General features: G+C 34.7%; 1 protein-coding gene across 4 annotated transcripts in view; it reads right to left on the bottom strand.

The window, feature by feature from the left end:
- CNTN5 (contactin 5) overlaps window positions 1-20,060 on the bottom strand; it is a 611,453-nt gene that overhangs the window by 200,403 nt on the left and 390,990 nt on the right. The gene's annotated exons all lie outside the window — the stretch shown is intronic.

Here is a 20,060-nt window from a genome sequence, read left to right as displayed (position 1 = left end):
AGCTTAATTTTTCCTCTCATTTACATCAGCAAGAATTTTATCGATGTAATCTCAAAAACCAACTCTGAGTCACATACTTATTTTATTACGTTTTAGTCTAAATAATTTCTGGGCATTCAACTCTTTCCACTGAGAGAGCATTGAGACCAGCGCTTAACATTTGTGGGTATGGAGAGTTGTCAGCATTATCACTGCAGAAGAAAACAGTTTAGGAGATGCTGCTCTTCACCGTATGCCACTGCAGAAGACAGCAATGCTGCGTTTTGTCCACCCTTGAAACTGGAAATGTAGAAGAGTTTTGTGCAGAGGCATGGCTTCATGGCTCCCGCTTCCCTTGCGTGTGTCACCACCTTCCATACCATTGCATGGCTGTACAGAACTATCAGCAGTTCCAGCCAATTCTAAGTTACTTTGTTTAATGCTCACGTCTAATGCAACAACAAGATATCTTGCATTGTTCTTTTTCTTTTTGGTGGACAGTAGGACTGGATGGCCAAATTTGAGTTACGGGTATCCAGGCTACAGCAAGTTAACTTTAATTTAGGCTTGGAACTGGAGTCTGACTTTTGCTATAGAAACTTTTCTCTTCCATAAAATTGTTTTATAATGATTCAGGTTGGAAGGGACCCCTGGAGATCATGCACAATTTTCTGCAAAAAGCAGGACCAGCCTTGAACAAGTTGCCCTGTCTGATCAAGTATATAATCTCTCCAAGGAAACTGTCAGGAGAGTAAAGATAGCAAACTGTCTCTTGGTGAGGGAGAATTTAGGACTAAAATATACGGAAAATAAAAATGAATTACTAATATTTTTGGTAACATTAGTGGCCACTTACTTTATATCTAAATGTCTGAATCTCTTTTATATGGTTAGACATGGCAATGTTAGTACTAGGATTGTCACAGAGAATAAATCAGGTACCTTGTATGCAGTTGACTGGAGAAGAGAAAATGGGAAAAGGCAAATTTCAGAGATCCTGTGAGTAAAAAGATGGCATGTCAAAGTCAAGCAGCTAATCAGACTACATACCCTAAGGTATATCAATAAATCAAGCTGTCATAAGTGCTCCTCATGAGGGATCATTTGTGAAAGTTTTACCTTTACTGTTTTTAGCCAGCATTCAGCAAATGAATAGTTACCATATTGTTCCCAACAGACAATGCAAAAGTCAAAATTATAGAAGGCATTTTTAAACCTCTTCAGCTATATTTAGAAGTGATAAATAAGGAATTACCATCCCAGTCATCTACTATAACTCCAGTGTAACGTGAACCACAGAAATTCTCAAAACTAATGTTTTCAAATAGATATGTCTTAAAAATATTAAATAAAAAGAAGAAAAATTTGCACTCATTGTCTAGACAAGTTCCTCCAATGGTTGTTTTTCCTCTCTGTGAAGTTGACATTTATACCCAATAAAAACCAGTACTTTTAATTTTCAAATGCTTGAATTTTTTGCTCCTTCTCCTGCTAAATTGCAGTCTTATTGCTTATATGTCAGTGTGCCACTATCTTTCCAATCTAGAGCTAAAAAAAAAGAGTCATTTTTGAAAACAAATCTGTTTTTCTACTCCTACAAATCTTCCCCTATCTGTCAAGATGCTTTTTAAGTTGTACACCCCAGGGTATGCCCTCCAGGATGGAAAGGAAGATCAGGAATCTTCATACTGTCAGTATGGAAGGATAACCTCGACTTTTGATTAAGAGTTCCAATAAAATGGAAGCTGGAATAATTCAAAATAATCATTCCCCTAGAATAGAAGTACCATGGAGACACAGACTGCCACCAAGGGCTGATCCATATGGTAATGTGACTCGTGAAGGAGCAGCAAAGAACAGCACCCTAGGAAATATTTAGGAAACATCCTAAAGCTTATAGGTGCCGGTAATACATGACCTCTTAAATTCTTTCAGACAAAACAGCTCAAAGATCCTGACCCTTCTAAGTCTCAGATGGGAAATACTACAGATAGATGCAGAAGGGAAAATAAACTTATGTTGAAAACTTTCAACTATTTTTTCTCATGAACTTTTGGGGTTTTTTCTAAATCCAGAACTGTTTTCTGTGAGCAGTTGAACTTCATAGGAAGATCTGCGTTTTTTGGACTTCATGCAAGATGGCAAAAGCCATACGTCACTACAGTTCCTTAGCAATTTTTGTAGTTTTCCATCAGACTTAAAGCAGTTATGATGACATGTACATAGTAAGTAGATTGCTGTGTGGGAAGACTGGGTGCATTTTTTGTGATATTCCCCTCACAGGACTAGAAAAGAGATCTTACAATCATTAATAATTGGGACAATTTTTATGTTGTTTTCTTGATAATCTTCATAAGAATTGGAGGTTTTAACCTACCTAACTGAATCTGTCAGGAGACAGGCTACTAAATATAAAATTTTACGTCTCTTCAGTCTATATTCTGAAAGAATCAATGATTCATCTTCTGATGGCAAAGAGATTCATGGTCAAATTTGTGCAGGAAGAGCCAGTCCTGCACTAATTTTGAGCCAGTCCCTTGAAAGTTCAGAGTAACCTCGAGATGCTATCTCAAGCATCTCTAGAGAATGAAAAATAATTTATGATTTAATTTAACAGAGGGAAATTTGGAGGCTAACAGCAGGCAATGACCATTACAATATTTGGCAGATTCTGTGGTTCACATCACCTTCACATTATATGCTCCTTTATTAGAAGATCTTGATGTACTTCTCAGTCTTGGAATCCCCCACTATTATCTGGCTCAGCTGCTACCTTATAAAAGCTTGTACAAATATGGCCCAATGAACACAGAGAGAGAGAGAGAGTCAAAAGCATTAAAAAAATGTTAAACAAATCAGTCTTATATAGAGTGACATTAAGTACAGAAGTCTGGGAATAATGACTAGCTCAGAAATTTAAAATTTATACATATATGTACATGCACATGTATATATATATATATATATGTATTTATATGTATATATATACATACATTTCTATATTCATATTTTTCAGCTAGATAAATATAAAAGATATATTGCATTTTGAATACACATAGATGCTTACACATTGCTTCTGTGACATTTCACTAGTTGATCAGCAGCAATTTTACCAGGGTTTATTAGTTATTATTAGTTCACCCTAGTGTTAGCTCACACTTTAAAATCCAGACCTATGTGCTCACAATGAGATGTAGAAAAGCTGCAAACTGCCAATTTTAGGTGAGCTGATAAATTATAACAGAGCTCAAAAAGTGATGTTATGCCATAATATAATATCTGCTACAGGCAGATTGAAAAATCTGAGTTCAGATATTAAGATGCTGCAGGGAAGAGAATAAAAAAAATTAAAAGATGATTGCTGTGGTTACTGCAAAGAGGTGGGTTACTATCTACTTGCTTTCTTTTAGAAAAGAATTTGTGAGATATGGAGCTCAAGATCAGGAAAAAATCCTCTGGTATAAACCCAGGAAACATTATGTCATGCAAATTCATGCAAATGGAATGTGGGTTCACAGTCCTTATGAGCAGCAGAGATTTCTTTCCTATGATAGTTATGACAACAATGCATAGCAGTTCAGGATGAAAGGAAAATTACTGCAAAGTACATTAAGAGACTGCCTACTGTTACTTTAATGCTCCAAATGCTTCTACATTTATTTAATACTTAGGAGAAAGCACAGTTTGAACTGACGTTGCTTGAAAGAATAAACAGCTGAGAAAATATAAAAGCTCAATGGTTTTGTGGTTATTTAGGTTATTTGAAACCTTTTTGCCTTAAGCTTCCTTTAATAATTTTGGGCGCTTCTGCATATAAGCAGAAAGAGGGATAGAAGAGGTGTGAAAGACTCATAAATTGGTGAAGTAATGATGCAACTTTTCCTCTCTAGTCATCTTTGTAATAGTATGCAGAAGAAGAGGAAATCCTTCTTAAAGAATATCTGGTTAAGGTCCTTTCTCAATGCAAAAAGACTTAATGAGAAGAGGAGTAAATCATAAACAAAACATACAAAGCAGCCATAAGAACAAAACTTGGTTGACCACGCTAATTGATGAAGGCAAGTGAGATTGTAAAAGCATTTATTCCAGCAAATTTATCTGTCAGCAGACCCTGTCAACTAGGAAGGAAACTAAATGGAAAGAGGGAAACACAAAAAAAAAATAAATCTAAGGAGACACACATCCACACACTTGAACAAATAAATGTGGAGAAAATGAGAGGAAACAAACCTTAATTGATGGACTATAAAGAAAACACAGGTACCATTTCCAGTGAGATCAACCTGGACTTTGCAGCACTGTAAGATTGTAAACCAGGGGAACCCGGACAAGTACCACTTTGAACAACATGTTCTAGTGCCTTACAAACCTCACAGAAAAGAATTTCTTCCTAATAGCTAATCGAAATCTACCCTCTTCCTGTTTTCTCTTGTCCTACCATTATGGACCTTGGTAAAAAGTCCATTATATCTTTTCTATAAGCCTCCTTAATATATACACTGTTCTGCTCTATTCTATTAATTTAATTTTATACTCCTGTGATGGGTGGGACTTAATTTTGACAGTTCCTGCCTCAAGATTCTGGGATTCAAAAGACATGAGAAGAAATTTCCAGTGGTAAACCAAGGAAAAAAAGAGTTTTTGGATACATCATTTTGTTTCATTCCAACTGTTATCAGATCAATTGTCTCATTTTCCATGTTTATATGTTATCTCAAACAATTTGTTCAGTTTGTTATGTTTGGCCTTTTCTTACAGAAAATACAGTAATGGAAAATACTATTCTCCCCTCTAACCCAAATCTAGAATGTGATAGAATTTGGGAACACTTACAGAAGTGGTAATTAGTTTTCTGCCTATACTCTAGTCATTTACTCACAGGTCTCATGGGTAACAATCACTGAGAAATGAGATGAGAGCTAAGCTGTCCTGTGTAGTACTTAACCCTATTTTGTTTAATGATGTATCTTCAGAAAATGAAGAAATCATCTAACAAAGTTCAGATGAATATCCTGGAAGTGCCAAACCACACCAAACACACTGTTTCAAAGTGGATTTTTTTTTTTTTTTGCTGTCTTACCTTTCTCCAGGCAACTCTAGTTTCTGCACATTACTGTAAAATGTTTCCACTATTTTTCTTTAAATAAAATATATTGCAGTGCAATCTGCTTATGGAGTCTGAGATTACTACAATTCTTTCACACCTTCAACCCTTTTTGTCTTAATGCACATTCTTGAAATAAGAATGATGACATAGCATCCACAAGAGTTTCCATGAAAAAAGTAAAGAATAATATGATTTATGTAAACTAAAACTGTTCTACTTTTACCAAGTAAATTATGCAAAGAACCTGCATAAAAGTAAATAGAAGTTTTATAAATCAAACCTTAAGTGCATAAATGCATTCCCATTTCAAGCAGTATTTTAAAGAGCTGAAGCGGAAACATCATCTTTGCAGGCATTATAATTCAAACACTGAAACTTGTAAACTTTTTATTATAGTCCTTTTTCAAAATGCCTATGCTTAAGTACAAAAGGTTTTTGTACTTTTTGCAACTTTTTCTATCAGACAAGTACAAACCATGAATGCCAAGTTGCTCCTGTAGGTATTTTACTTGTAGGCCATGTCAGTAAAATATATAAAATCCACCCTTTTTGTAATTGCTTCCAACTTAATTTTAGGTATCATATCACATTAATCTTTCACAGCCTTGGCGTTAGCACCTCAGATAAATTACATGAAATCAGCAGAGAAGACTGTTCTAATAGCAAAACAAGCCATGGATACAAATTCCAGATTGTATGTTCCATTGGTGTGATAACACAGAATAGCCAGAGATGTGAGATGCTTACTAATGATTTAGTTTGGGAACTAGGTTTCAAGACGTTGCCTGTTGACTCCCATCTTGAAAATCAATGTCACTGATTTCAGCTGTTGCCTTAGCACAGAGAAAATAATTACTAAGAGTGAAGAAAGTAAAATGTCTTTAATATATAAATTACTTTTGTTTAGATCTCAGTCCACATATTTATTTTCACCAGGGCATTCCCAGGAAATTGTATGAACAAATTATTTAAAGTAAAAATAAAAATAAAAAAAAAGGATATACTGTTAACCACAGTGAGAAGACATTTGGAAAAGCTTTTTCCAAATGCCACATTACTGATGGAAAATGGTTTTAATGATATTTGCTTTCCCTTTCTAGAGTTCTAAAGAAATCTCTTTTTTTCAGTTTAGGACCAAAGTCTGATATTTCACCCTGGCTGGTTGAGGAAAATGTGCTTTCCAGCTGCTTTGTGTCATTGCTACAGTATTAGCCCATGTGTGCCAATATCCTGGTGCCCACAATGAGCAGTGTATCAAAATCCCAAACCAGTTTGCAGCTCACAAACTCTTAATTCCCTTAAAGGTGACCCAATTTGTCAAACAAAATGACCACCTGATTGTACTAAGTCCAGTATAAATATTTCATTTCAGTATTAAGGTAGATTTGAGCAAACCCAGAAGTAAATCCTCTGGAATCTAAAACATTTAGTAAATGAAGACTCACATTGCAGCATATTGCAGCAGTGACCTAGTTCACTTGCATTTTCATAGCAACAACAGACATATCTGCAGTCTTTGCTTAAAAGGCATCCATCATAATTACTCTCTGGAAAAAAGGATCAGTTAAAGTGGATGAAAACATTTTAAGACCATCAATACTGAAAGCATGGTACTCTATGACAAACATAATTCACAGATTTTTCAGCTGCTAAGCCAGAGTTTTTCTTGCTTTTAGAAAATATTTTGTTTGGGTTTTATGCATCAGTGACTGATTCACTTGCCTTGACTGGTTTTTATCAACTGAGATAAGAATAAACAAGAAAATATAAGCAATATCCTAGAAAACTCATCATACTTCAGGATACTCAATAAGATTAAAATAAAAAGAAGAAATAAAACTTGGCAGCCCTGACTAACTGAAGTAGACTGATGAATGCTGTCTTCATTTCGATGCACTGCTAGAGTGCTAGGCTCTGAATTGATAAAGTCTGAAGATAAGAAATCTTTGTAACTGATCTGAAAAGCTTGATTATCTTAAAAAAGAAAAAACCCAAACCATTATATATTTTACAGATCTTCAAATGTTTTTGTAGAAAGTGAAAGAACTGCAAAACAAGCTTATTAGATAGTGTTGCAAACCATTGGATGTGGAAAACAACTGGTCTCAGGAATTATAGTTTTCAAATAATATTGCTCCTAGAAAGATGAAATATATGATTTTATGCACTGATATGTGTCCAAATGTAATACTTTAAAAACCAGATGTACTCAAAAAAAATTCTCTCTGGTGAGGATATCTCCATTTTATTCTGCATGAAAAGGCTACTTGGTCTGTTCAGCCTGGAGAAGAGGAGACTGATGGGAGACCTCACTGCATTCTGCGGCTTCTTTGTGAGGGGAAGAATCTGGGCAGGCACTGATCTCTGCTCTGTGGTGACCAGCGACAGGATCTGAGGCAATGGCCTGCAGCTGAGTCAGGGCAGGTTTGGGTTGGCTATGAGGAAATGTTCCTCACCCAGAGGGTGGTTGGGCCATAGAGCAGTGGTCACAACACCAGCCTAACAGAGTTCAAGAAGGATTTGGACAATGCTCTTGGGCTCATGGTGTGACTCTTGAGGATGGTCCTGCGTAGAGCCAAGAGCAGGACTTGAGGATCCTTGAGGGCCCCTTCCAACTGGTATTCTGTGATTCTGTTAAAGGTTACTTTAGGAGATAATATGTGATTGTTTGAAAACTGAATCACAAGAGGCCTACAGGAAGGATGGGAAGAGACTCGTTATCAGGAAGGCTAGTGACAGCACAAGGGGAAATGGTTTAAGCTGTGAAAGGGAGTAGGTTTATATTACATACTAGGAAGAAATTCATTACTGTGAGGATGTTAAGGTGCTGTAACAGATTGCCCAGAGAAACTGTAGATGCCCCATTCCTGGAAGTATTCAAGGTCAGATCAGATGGGGCCTTTGAGCAACCTCGTCCAGTGTAAGGTGTCCTGACAATGGCAGAGGGGTTGGTCCCTTCAAACCCAACCATTCTTTGTTTCTGTGATATGACTGTAACAAGTCCCTAAAATACTCTATTTTCAAAATGCTCATTAATTCAATTCAGTGTTTTTTACTTTTATTCAATTAATGATTGAACATTTTAAGTCAAAACATAACCATAAGGACCATAGAGTCAAAGTCACATGATTTATTTGAATTTATCTGAGAAAATATTTTATTTAAATTTAATAAGGTAACTGTGATGCTGTGAAAATAAACATTTGAATTTCATTCCTTTTACTTCAAGGCTCAACAAATTTTATATATAATTTAGATCTATGTCTTCAAAAGATACTCTGTTTAATTTGGTCTCACATAATGTGGGAATAATTTTATATGGTGGTTTACAGTCTTTCTTAAGTGATCTTCGCAAAGCATGTTTCTTTTCATGTTTTTGGTCTGATAAAAAGTTCATTTAAAACAGTCAGAGAATAGTTTTTCTTTGTCTCTTCTGTTTCTAATATTTTTTACTCTATACTCTTTTTATAAATCTTTACCTCAGGGAAAGGTTTGGATATGTATTACGTTCACAGATTTAAGAGTGTATACAAAATAACAAAAAATAAAGATAAGCTTATGGGCTGTAAGTTTCACTGTAGGTCTTTCACTGTGTGATAAGGCAGTATGTGCACACCTTTCTCAACAGGTAGGTAAAGTGAGCAAGAAAGGTTTAGAGGCTGTGGATCTATTTAAGGACAAGCTGTATGGAAGAGCTGGGTGGAAGAGAGGGAGGGAATTTAGATTAACAGTGTCATTTTCACTATGACTTCATATGCAGCCTTTCCTTCTTATTAGATTACCTTCTTATAACTTCACTACAACAATTGAATAACTAGAACAGAATTTAGAGACTTAGTGTCACACTTTTCAGAAAAAAAATTAAGATCATTATAATGGCATTTCTGTCTCAGTATTTTTTTTACCATTTTTATACATAAAAATAGTTTTATAGGCTTTTCGTTTTGACAGTACTAGGTCAAGTTTTGCCATGTCTATATGCACATAACATATAGATATGATTTTCTTATATTTGTAGTATAACATGGTACAGTGTCAAATTTGTAGCATTCAAACTGCTCTAAAAACTACTTTATTTCAATATAATAGGATATTCTTGACCAATGTATAAAAAAAAATGGTTTTATTAAAAAAATATATCATTGACTCCAAAATATGTTGCTTTGGAATCTTACCATGAAATCAATAAAAAAAGGGTCAATTTTAGACTAAGAAGAAAAGAAATGCCTAATTCTCCTGTAAAACTAGTATATCCCAGTATTTAAATATCCTTTGTTCACATAGTACACAACTCTATCTTTTAGAGAACGTTGGCCAAAATATACAGCAAAGATCTTTCTCCTGAATGCTAACCTGGTGACCTAGAGTGAACTGCTGGCAACTCTGTTTGGCAGGATAAAGTACTTAAAGGGTTGACTTTTCTAGTGAGATTGCCACAAGGCAATCTTGAATTGAAAATACTTTCTATCATTCCACTAGCTATGATTTTCTTACCAATATTTCTGCTCAACTTTTACATTCACTGACATATTTTATCCATGATCATTTCACTTTTTTTTTTTTAGCAGATCTGATTTTAATGAAGTAACCAAAGTTTTAGGATTCAATTAAAAATTAATGGCTGTTCCACTTTCCAATATCTGAGTATTACATGTTGTCAGACCTTATATAACCAGCTCTGAAACTAAGAAAAATTTTAAAAAACTTTCTCACATTTGTGGCACATCATGGCTAGTAATGATCATACACTAAGATTTTCTCCATTTCTCACACTTTAATTTCAATAGAGGAATAGTCTTTCATTTGTGAGCCATAAAGGAGGCAAGAACAGGAAAAAAATGGAATTCAGAAGATGACTGAAGAAAAACTGACTTAAATTGACAGTCTTGCAGTCACTAATCAAAAGACAGAGTTAATCTCTGTTAATGAATGAAGATGGTTGAAATCTCATAGTAAAAGAAAAAAAAAAAGTTTATAAATGAAAAGCATTTAAGTAGAAGTGTCATTCAGGCAGAAATTTATCCAAGGGGCACCTGTTTCATTATGGTGTCTTCTGTAGTAATAATTTAATAATTTAGAAGAGAAAAAACTGAATTATCAGTGGAAGTTCTTACTGAATGAATAGTTAAGATTGCCATTCAAATATTTGGCCCACTTATGAGAGCTAATGGAAGGGCAATTTAAGTTATTTATCCTGAAGATATATAAAAAATTCCAACTCAAAAAATCCATTCTGTCAGTGGATATTCATATTGTCAGGAAATCTATCCATTATTGTAAACATCACGGACAGCAAGTGCAGTGATTCAGATGGCAACATCTTTCCATTGGAAGATTCTGTTTTAGTTATTCTCAATAAATGTAACTAAGTGTCCATTCAGTCTATTGAGGATGCAGCAGGATATGGAAATAAAAAGCATGCTATAGAAGGTATTGAATAAGGACAAGGAAAGAGAGCCTGGAAGTGGTAAATGTGAGACAGAGGAACTGCAGGCAATTAAGCAGAATGTGTACATGGAGACTAAAATGGAGCTGGAAAGATGCTGCTGTCCTTTTTGATCAAACAGATGTTTTCAGTAAACAAGGAGAGTGGAAATGGGATCAGTAGCCTTATCAATAATAGGAGGGAGATCAGAAACCAGATGCAGGGTTGAGATATGACAGATACGAAGGCTGAGAAAAAGATTAGTCAGAGTGATGAATAGGAGACTGATCAGTTCTGGCTCCTCTAAGCATTTGGGAAAAGCAGCACCCATTAAGCTCATATACAGCTCCCCAAATTACTGGATATTTTACACTAACCTCTCATGTCTTAGTTTTCCATTTATAAAAAGGAGATAGCAATATCTACTCAGTTCATGGGAACACTGTAAAAAGAAACGTATTAATGTTCATGAAGCACTTACATGCTGTAATGATGAGCACCATAAAAGGCTTCTGAGGAAATTAATTTCATCCTCAGAGTAGATTTTGAATAGTCTGAATTAATGAAGGCAGGGGGCTGTGCACTGAACAATAGAAAATAGAATACTGTGCAGTAAGTGCACAGTAATTCTTCTGTGACCTGAGTCTAGTGTGTCTAATATAAAATAAAAAAAAGAAAAAAAAAGAAAAAAAAAAAAGAAAAATCAAAAAAATAAGATTTTGTGACAATTTTATATTTCAAAACTCCAGCATTCAAGGCAAAATTCGGACTCTATAGACAATGATGTATCCCTCATCCTGTAGCTTGGATATTTGACCTTGCAACTCTAAAAAAAATTACTGTAACATTTATTGTGTAGATAGACACACAGTATATAAATTTCTGACTTAATGTATTTTGTTTTAATTAGTGTGGTAGGTATGTGGGTGGGCTCAGGATTTACATATTTATAGAATCCTGAGGACATTTTTACATGTTCCCATGCTTGATGAGATATAGGGCTAAAACCTAATTAAAAGGTTTGTTTGGGGGATTTTTTTTGCTTAGCTCTGTATGTGCACGTGTGTGTGTTTGTATATGGAGACAGATTACAGTGCATTTTATAGAAAGAATTTGCTTCTTTTTATATATATATAAATGTCACTTCTAAAGAGTGACATTTAAAACCAGTGTAGAAGAAACTGTAAGCTGCTAGATGTTGATGGCAGACATGAAAAAAACTACCCATGAAAAAAACTACCATGAAAAAAAAATTCTCACAGAATTTAAGACTATAATGTTACAGAATTTGACAGTATCATCATATGGTGGTTATCTGCAAAGCCTTTTGATATTATCCTTGTCACCGGTCAGTTGACAACTGGAAATTATTTTGATTTTGTTTTCAAAATAATAACAAGAAATGACAAACAAATCAACAGTTGTATTACCATGATCATGATTTTGAATGCAAAATGCTAAAATAAAATATATAATTATTCAGTTGAGAATACAACTTCCGTGTTGACAAAACTTCCCATCTTGGCATCTTTAGGTGGTTTTATTGGAGTTCTGCTGTGAACACTAGTGGAAACATCAAGAAGGACAAAAGACAAATTTGTCTTGGAATTGCACGTTGTTGTAAAGTATAGTCACTGAAGTACTACATTTCACAGATGTTGGAACTAGTTTAAGTCTGGATTTACTCTTACATTGTTGTCTTCTCCCATTCCCAAAGTAAATGCAATTTTCTGTTACTGTTATCTCATGCTTCAAGATGCTCAGTCCTTATAGAAAACCTAACATAGGCAGCGATTGAAGTTGGGGTCGTATGTAGATTAACTTTATTTTTATCCCACTATCTCTTATTTTTAATTTTTAGTTATTTAACTAAAAAACTTGTATGTATTCTCTTTCATTTCCTTTGCCAGGCAAACTCAACTTGACTTCTCCTAATTCTCATTTTTCCCATGTGTTTCACAACCTTCCAGATGTTTTCTTTGATAATCAGTCTCCATTCATTGTAGGCTTCTATTCATAATAACACTTATAACACTAGTAACACTTCTTCAGTGTTATTAATTGAGACAGAACTCAACTCTTTCCTAGAAGTTTTCCTCCATGAGTTCCAAAGTATCATCAAAAGCGACTCCACTGCATTTATAAAGAATACAGTTCCTAAATCAGCTTAGATATCCTGTCTACTTCTCTCTTCTTCCGTTCCAGGCTTGTGCTGCTCTTTTCTTTGTACTATCACAAGTACTTGTGCCCCTGCACTTATAAACAGAAGAGTAACCAGTCAGACCACTTTACTTTTCAATGAGGCCAGGAGCCTGGTTTGTTTCTCAGGAAAGCCGTAATACATCTCTGTCAGGATAAAGGAGGGAGAAAAACGAGAGCAGGAATGTCATGGTAGCACCACAAATAGCGTGCAAGAAATTTCAAGTAAAACTTTTCATTGGAAAGAATTTACAATAGTGGTCACTACTATAGGCTACACCTGGAAGGGTCTAACCAGAGAGATGATACAGTAATTTCCAAAAGTCAGTCTGAGATAGAACTTGAGAGGGAAATTTACAAAGTGTTGTCTGGTCTTGGCACAAAATTCTCCTTCAACCTTTTAAAATTTCTTCTGTTTAGTAACGCTGTTCTTAATTACTGTCATTTATATTTAAATGCCAAGTCTAATGATTCATTAGCATGATAGATTAGATTGTGAAGGATAGGTGAGATAGGTTATGGGCAGGTTAAACACCAGTCTCCCAGTCCTGCAGAGAAATGCACAATGCTAAAATGAGAAGTCAGTTGATGTACTATGCATCTTTAAATGATTGCTGTAATTACATTTCAAACTGTGTCTCTCTACATGACTGACTTCTATTAATTCTTCCAAAGAACAAGAAATATAAAATGTGTTGTGTAAAGTACATTTTCAGAGTAAAAGACTAAGCAGAACTTACACCTCAGAGTACTTTTTTGGCATCAAAACTTATGTAGCAATAAATAAATTTGACAAGATTAATAAATCTCATTTCTACTTAAATAGCTGGAAATAATCATAACTTTTTTGGTGTTTGATGGATATGAGGATCAATGAGATTGAAGTTATCCCTATGTGCGATTCAAATGGAATGAGATAATAAATGTTGCTCAATGGAGTACATCCAGAACTGATACCCCTTTCTGAAGCTAGTAACTTATCCTAACAAGTATCAAATCTGTGCTGTATTGATGTATAATCCCTAATCAGGGATCTGACCTCAGCTTTTCACACTGCCTGCATTCTAGTGCTATCATCCAAAAGAATAAATGTTAATTTTAATTAAGAATAAAAGATTTGCTGTATTAGATTATCTTGACTTTTCTTTCGCAATGTTGTCAAAATGTCCCTTTCAGGCTGAGGTGATGTATGATTTCACCACAGAAAATTCAAGGGGATGAATTTAAGGAATGAGTGAGTTGTTTTTAAGGACAAAGAAGAACCAACTTCTTTTGAGAGAACAAGGAAAGTCTTATATCTTTGCCTTTCAGACAAAGATTTTGTATAAACTAATATAGTGAAAGGTATAAAGAAATAATCTCCTGCACTGGATTTTCATCACAGATAGTGTCACTGTATTGGAAGAGTACCTGGGATTCTTTGGTAGGACCACAGCCTTCTCCAAGGTAATTCTTGTAACATTTGGGTGTTAGCAGAATTGACTAGGGACTGTTCTCAAAAGAGAATTTAGAAGTACTCTGTGTCTTGGAAGGTAAATCAGCTTAGAATTATGGATGTGGAACTTTACATATGATTTGCTCTCAGTGCTAGGGAATGCTTAATTTACTAGCACAAAGGACGCCTTTTGGAAATGACAGGATACTGTTTTGAGAAAACACAGAAGATGAAATAATTTCTCCACTTTTCTCTTGTCTTTGTGAAAGAAAGCACCTGCTTTTGTAGATAGGAAAGGATTGGGCTTCCTTTGCTCTTTAATGTGTTCTAATGAAGAGACAAGGTTTTTAAATGCTGATGTAGCAATGGAAAAATGGAAATTGACTGCAATTTTCAGACAGCTTCAAAAGCAGAACTGAAGGGACAGAAACATAGAGGCAGTCTATCAGAGCTGATCTTATGCTATTACAGACAGGCTGCTGTTGATAGGGTCAGGAGACCATTTCCAAAGGCATACTGTGGAAGGGGAGCTCCAGGAAATGAGTTGTTTATTTTTTTCCAAAGCTTTCACTGGACACCACTCCTGAATAAAGCTGGACTCCCAGAGGGTTTACTGTTTGGCAATACTCAATGATTTTTTTGGAAATTTGAACAACTTAAAATTCATTAATTTTGCCATTCTTTCAGAAAGAGCGGGTGCTGTCTTCACAGTTTTAGATGACCTGCTTATTTTACTGATTTCACCATACTTGTTTTCAGAATTGGATTCTGAAAGTGATTCTCACTATGTAAAGTGAGGTTGGAGGCAAATTTTAATTGAAGAATCACCACAGCCACAACAGAGAATCAAGATAGATATGTAATTTCCAACAGGAAAAGCTTTGAGAAATGCTGCTTAAAATGAGTTATAACGAGTTCCTCTATTTTTTATTCCTAAAGTTTATTATTCTAAGGTATTTATTCACTTAAAAAAAAAAGAATCAAGAAATGAATGACAGAAGGCTTAATTAAACCCATTATGTGTCTGTCATGATGACACTGGCAACAAATCCATACAGATTGTTTCAAATCTTGCTTCAGGAAGTCTTATGTTTAACAACAACAAAGAGTTTAAGCATGTGCTGAATTTTAAGGACGTACATCACCGCACCAGCTTCAAAAGGATTATGCAAATACTTCAAGATGAAATGCCTTTTTAGACTAGAGCCAAAGTTCTTAGCATTTTGCACCACTGAACTTAGTTATATAAGTCGAATATTTCACTAAACAACAAATTACCATCACAGCTAAAATTCAAACAATTTCATTTTCCAGACTTCTACTCTGACTGAAAAGATATTTTTCAACATTTTTATATGAAAAAATATATGTGTCAGTTAATTTATTTCCTGATCCTCTTAAAAAAAGAAAGGGCTAGATTGCAGAATTTGAAAGTAGATATGTGCGAGTGGTTTGAACATTTATTTAGGAAATTGTGGCTGGAAAGAGCAGCTGAAACTGTTTGACAAATTCACATTCATTTCAAATTCACCTAATGATACTCTTAAATTAATAAATTATTAATGAATAAAATGCAAACAGTTCTACACAAAATTTACTTTTTCTGGCATTTACACATGACTTTCAGGTGCCTTTTAAGCATATATTTTCTGAAGAGAGCATATTGAGATAGTGAAGAAAACAATCCAAAATATTGCAGTGCAAGTCACTGTTGTATGTTAGCTACTCTTAACTGATACAGTAACATTCTTCACACAGCTGTGATGCTTTCAGAACAGAGCAGTCACAAACTTAAAAGTTTATTACTGGATGATCAGGGACACTTTTGAAACTGAAAGTATAACAACCTGCATTTTGATTTCTTTTCTCACTTCAGTTTTCACCTTTCGTTTACAGTACCAATAACTGTTTAGATTGATATGATTTTGAATTAAATGTTGCTATCGTAATGCCATTTTGTAATTCTGCATCTTCTGGAGTGAACATGAGAAACAAAGGCTTTTCTCAACTCTAGAGGGTGTAAATAAATCAACTCTTTATAAATTAATGCTAGGAAATTTTGATATATACCCAATAAGGTGTCCAGGGAGCAGGATGGCAGGAAAGAAACATAGGTGATTAAATTAATTTCTTAGTAGGTGAAGTCAATTAAAAGGTTGGCAAAAGTGTGCTGTGATAGAATGGGCAATGTGCAGGCTGTCTCCTCAGGAAACCATTGATTTATATGTCTGCAGCATGGGTGACTTATTCTGTACATCACTGGTCAGTCATCGTAGATCATCCATTGGAAAAGGACATTTAAATTAAATATAATCAATACCCTTCACTGTAGATTAAAGGGAATAAAACAGATTTAGTAAAAGAAAAAAGGAAGTGATGCAAAGAAGTCAGTGACAATTGGATTAATAAAATCGCAGTGAGGTATTCCATAAATGACAGGTGAGAACATGTTTTCCCCTACCACTTTAGGTTTTTAGTCCAGACTGTAAATATCACTGAGATGGTAGGCTTGTGAAAGGTTGAATAAGCCACAGATTAAAGAAAGAAATTTTGTTTTATGACCTAATGGAATATAAATATTGTACATGTGGCAAAGGTAAGCACAAAATACATCTGCTATTGAAGCCAAAGTTATTAGGACGCTGCTACAAAGAGAAGCTATGGAACCACATGCAAAAATATGCAGTTGCTTTGCAGTAAGGCAGATAGACTTAGTCAAGCTGAAATATATATATATTTTTTCAATTATGCATCAGATTTTGTTTGTATTGAAAAGATATACTTTTAATTTAATTTACAGCATGCGGTAGTTTTCTTTTCTCTTTTTTTTGCTTGCTCTCTAAAAATAGCATAAACCAGTATGACCTTGGGCATGAGACATCATAGGAAATGCAAAGAAAAAGAAAAGAGAGAACTTCTATTGAGTTTAAATCTTCATAAGTATTTGCTGTGGTAGTTTAAAATTTCAGGCAGACCTTTAACTGTGCATAACTGGTCTTCCAATTTTGCTCCATAAAAATAACCAGTGATAGAGTGGGCTATTTCAAGTATTATATCTCTAAACATATACAGAGTAATGTTCACTTTATATCTCTTTCTTTTTCAAGTCCAAAGACATGATATAAGTATCTCAAAGTATTTCCCATTTTAACTGTGCACGCATATGCAAATGATATAGTACATAAACATTTTTATTTGCAATGCATCACCAGTGCTGAATTACATGATAATAACCATAGCAACAGGGCTTTTGGCCATGGAATTGGGAGAGAACTAAGGGCCAGTGTAATAAGCACGCTCGCCTTTTTCCGGTTTCATGGTATTTTTACATAGGCACCTTAGAGTACACACTTTGTCCTTAAGAGGGTGTCAAAGACCTTGGTTAATGATCCCTGCTCCAGTTTGAGCTGTATGCCATTTCTCCTTTTAATTAGAAGAACAACTTTGAAGTTGCAAAGAGGTAACTATTTTCCACAGAGGTACAACCAATTGTTTGAATTGCATTCAAACAATTACATGAACTTAATTTTTGGGTATTTTTTTCCTGTGAAAGTGGTAAGTTTCTAAGCTTTTAGAATCAATATTCATGGTTTTCAGCAACGAAAAAGAAAATGAAGGCCATTATGTGTAGCTCTCTGTCTCCTAGTCAGAAATGGCTTTGCTTTTCCTTGGTATTATAGATAACCCTTCAAGCCATTGGATCCCAGTAAAACTGTCGAGCATCAATTACTTTAATTAATTTACGGTTAGGACATTTTCTTAAAAAATCTATTCCAATGCTTTACTTTCTGTCTTACTGAAATCAGCTGGACACATGCAGGCCAGCTGTTAACAGGAAATATTTCTCTATAAAGGTGGTGAGGCACTGGAAGCAGTGGCCCTTGGATCTGACTTAAAACAATTTTTCCGTGATACAAGCCTCTGGTACGTTAGTATGAGCTTACAGTGTGGTGACATCATTTAACTTGAATTAATTTAAACAATACTAAAATATGAGATGCTGCATAATGCAAATATTATTTCAACATGAACACCAACTATTTGAGGTCAGGGAATTGAAGAAGCATTAAAACAGGATCAGAAGAGAAAGTATCATGCCACATAGAAATTAAACTACAAATACACATTGAACTTGAAATTGCTCTTGTGAACAAGTTTCTCACAAACTCTTCTAAAAGAGCTTCAATCAGTTACTACTCTAACTGTAAAACATTAAAAATATTTTTATGTCCTTATAACAGCTTTTTCTCTGATGCAAGTCCTGCAACATTATTTACTACACTTCAGCACTTCGAAATAGCATTCTGCCATTAAACTTCCCTAAGAAACTTGCATAACTATTTCCAAATACTTTAATGAACAGAAATTCCAGAAGTTAAAATGTAATAATTTTGATACCTGTAAAAGTAGGTGTGTAAGATAATACAAACTTAAAAATCCAATGAAAATAAACCGTCGAAACAAAATAGCTTCTTTTTTTTTTTTTTTGGTCACTTAGTTTATCTAAATTGATTTTAATGGAGAAGGTAATAATATGGGGGGCCTGAATTAACTACTGGATGTGGATGCAGCTATTGAAACTCACAGGTCTTCAATTGTTGAAATTCAAAGGTCTTCAATTGTTTGAACTTCAGCTCTCACTTTCCCTCTATTTTTTTTCCAATTGGAGTTTAAATAGCCACCTCTTAGCCCTACTCTTGACCTGGGAACAGAAATCCAAGGTTCAGACTGTGGAACCATGTATTTTTACCATTGGTTGGGTTCTCTAACCAAGAGATTTGTTGTAGGATAATTTTCTTGTCTAAAAGATAAAATGCAGCACGATTTTCTCAGAAGCTACATTTAAGATGAAGTCCAACAATACCATGATACTCTTGTGGTGCTCAGAGTTTTAAACATGCTGCCCTGGCATGAGCAAATTTTTAAAAATGTCATTATTCTTCCCAGCTCAGAAGTAGGTGGATAGTACCATGATCTCCTAATAAATACCTTGACATAGGATGCAGCAGATAATAATTAAGCAATAAATTAAAGAAGACTGACCTGACCATGGAGGGGTGGATCAAGGGAAGATCAGACCTCACTGCTGAGTTGTTGACAACACCAGATGTGTTAGTAGACATGCAGTTGGCAACTTCTCCTTAAACCCATTTTTCCAGCTGTGGCTATATGAAGATGTGCCTCATATTTAATGGGATTGTCTTATTTTCAGCAGGATCTGAGAAACTAGGATGGAGCTCGTTTTGCACTCCTCCTCTTAAAAACCACTTATGGTGGGATTTATCTAGATAAACTAATAAAATTATGTTGGATTTCTTCCTATAAAGTGCTGAGGGGAATTTAGGGTTGAAGAGAAATCCCTGTTTTTCCTGCTAGTATTTTTGAATATAGAGCATCCTATTGATAGACCATAGTGTTTACTTGGGATCATGAACAATTGATAGCTTCTGAGAAGTATATTGTAGTGAATGATTACAAAAGCTAAGTCATTTTTGGTTTCCATTAACGAGTATAAAAACCTCTTCAGTTTCATATTGTATGAAAGGATATGTATGCAAAAACAAGGGCATAAACCATATATATTTATATACATATATACATGAAAAAAAGCAGTTAAGGTGCATCCTATTCAATAGATATATGGGCACTTTATCTCATTCTATTCCTAAGTTTACAGTTCTTTCTTTCCTGTTAAGAGAGTGTTGCAAAATGATAGATGTTTCAGGAAACTACCAATGAGTGAAACACATCACTGCAGAGTATTCAAGTATGCCATTAAAGTACAGCCTTTGGGATCATGTACTACAGTTATTTTCCCTGATGATTCTATTTTAAAAGTAACAAGTCTACAGAAAATCACTATCTTCCACTAAGTATTTTATGTCTAATTTTGAGATTCTATCTCAACAATGTCA

This window comes from Melospiza melodia, chromosome 2 (genome assembly GCF_035770615.1).
Source record: "Melospiza melodia melodia isolate bMelMel2 chromosome 2, bMelMel2.pri, whole genome shotgun sequence".
Classification (NCBI taxonomy): Eukaryota; Metazoa; Chordata; class Aves; order Passeriformes; family Passerellidae; genus Melospiza; species Melospiza melodia.
Note: the sequence above shows the minus strand (reverse complement) of the source record. Positions and strands in the feature narration are given on the sequence as shown.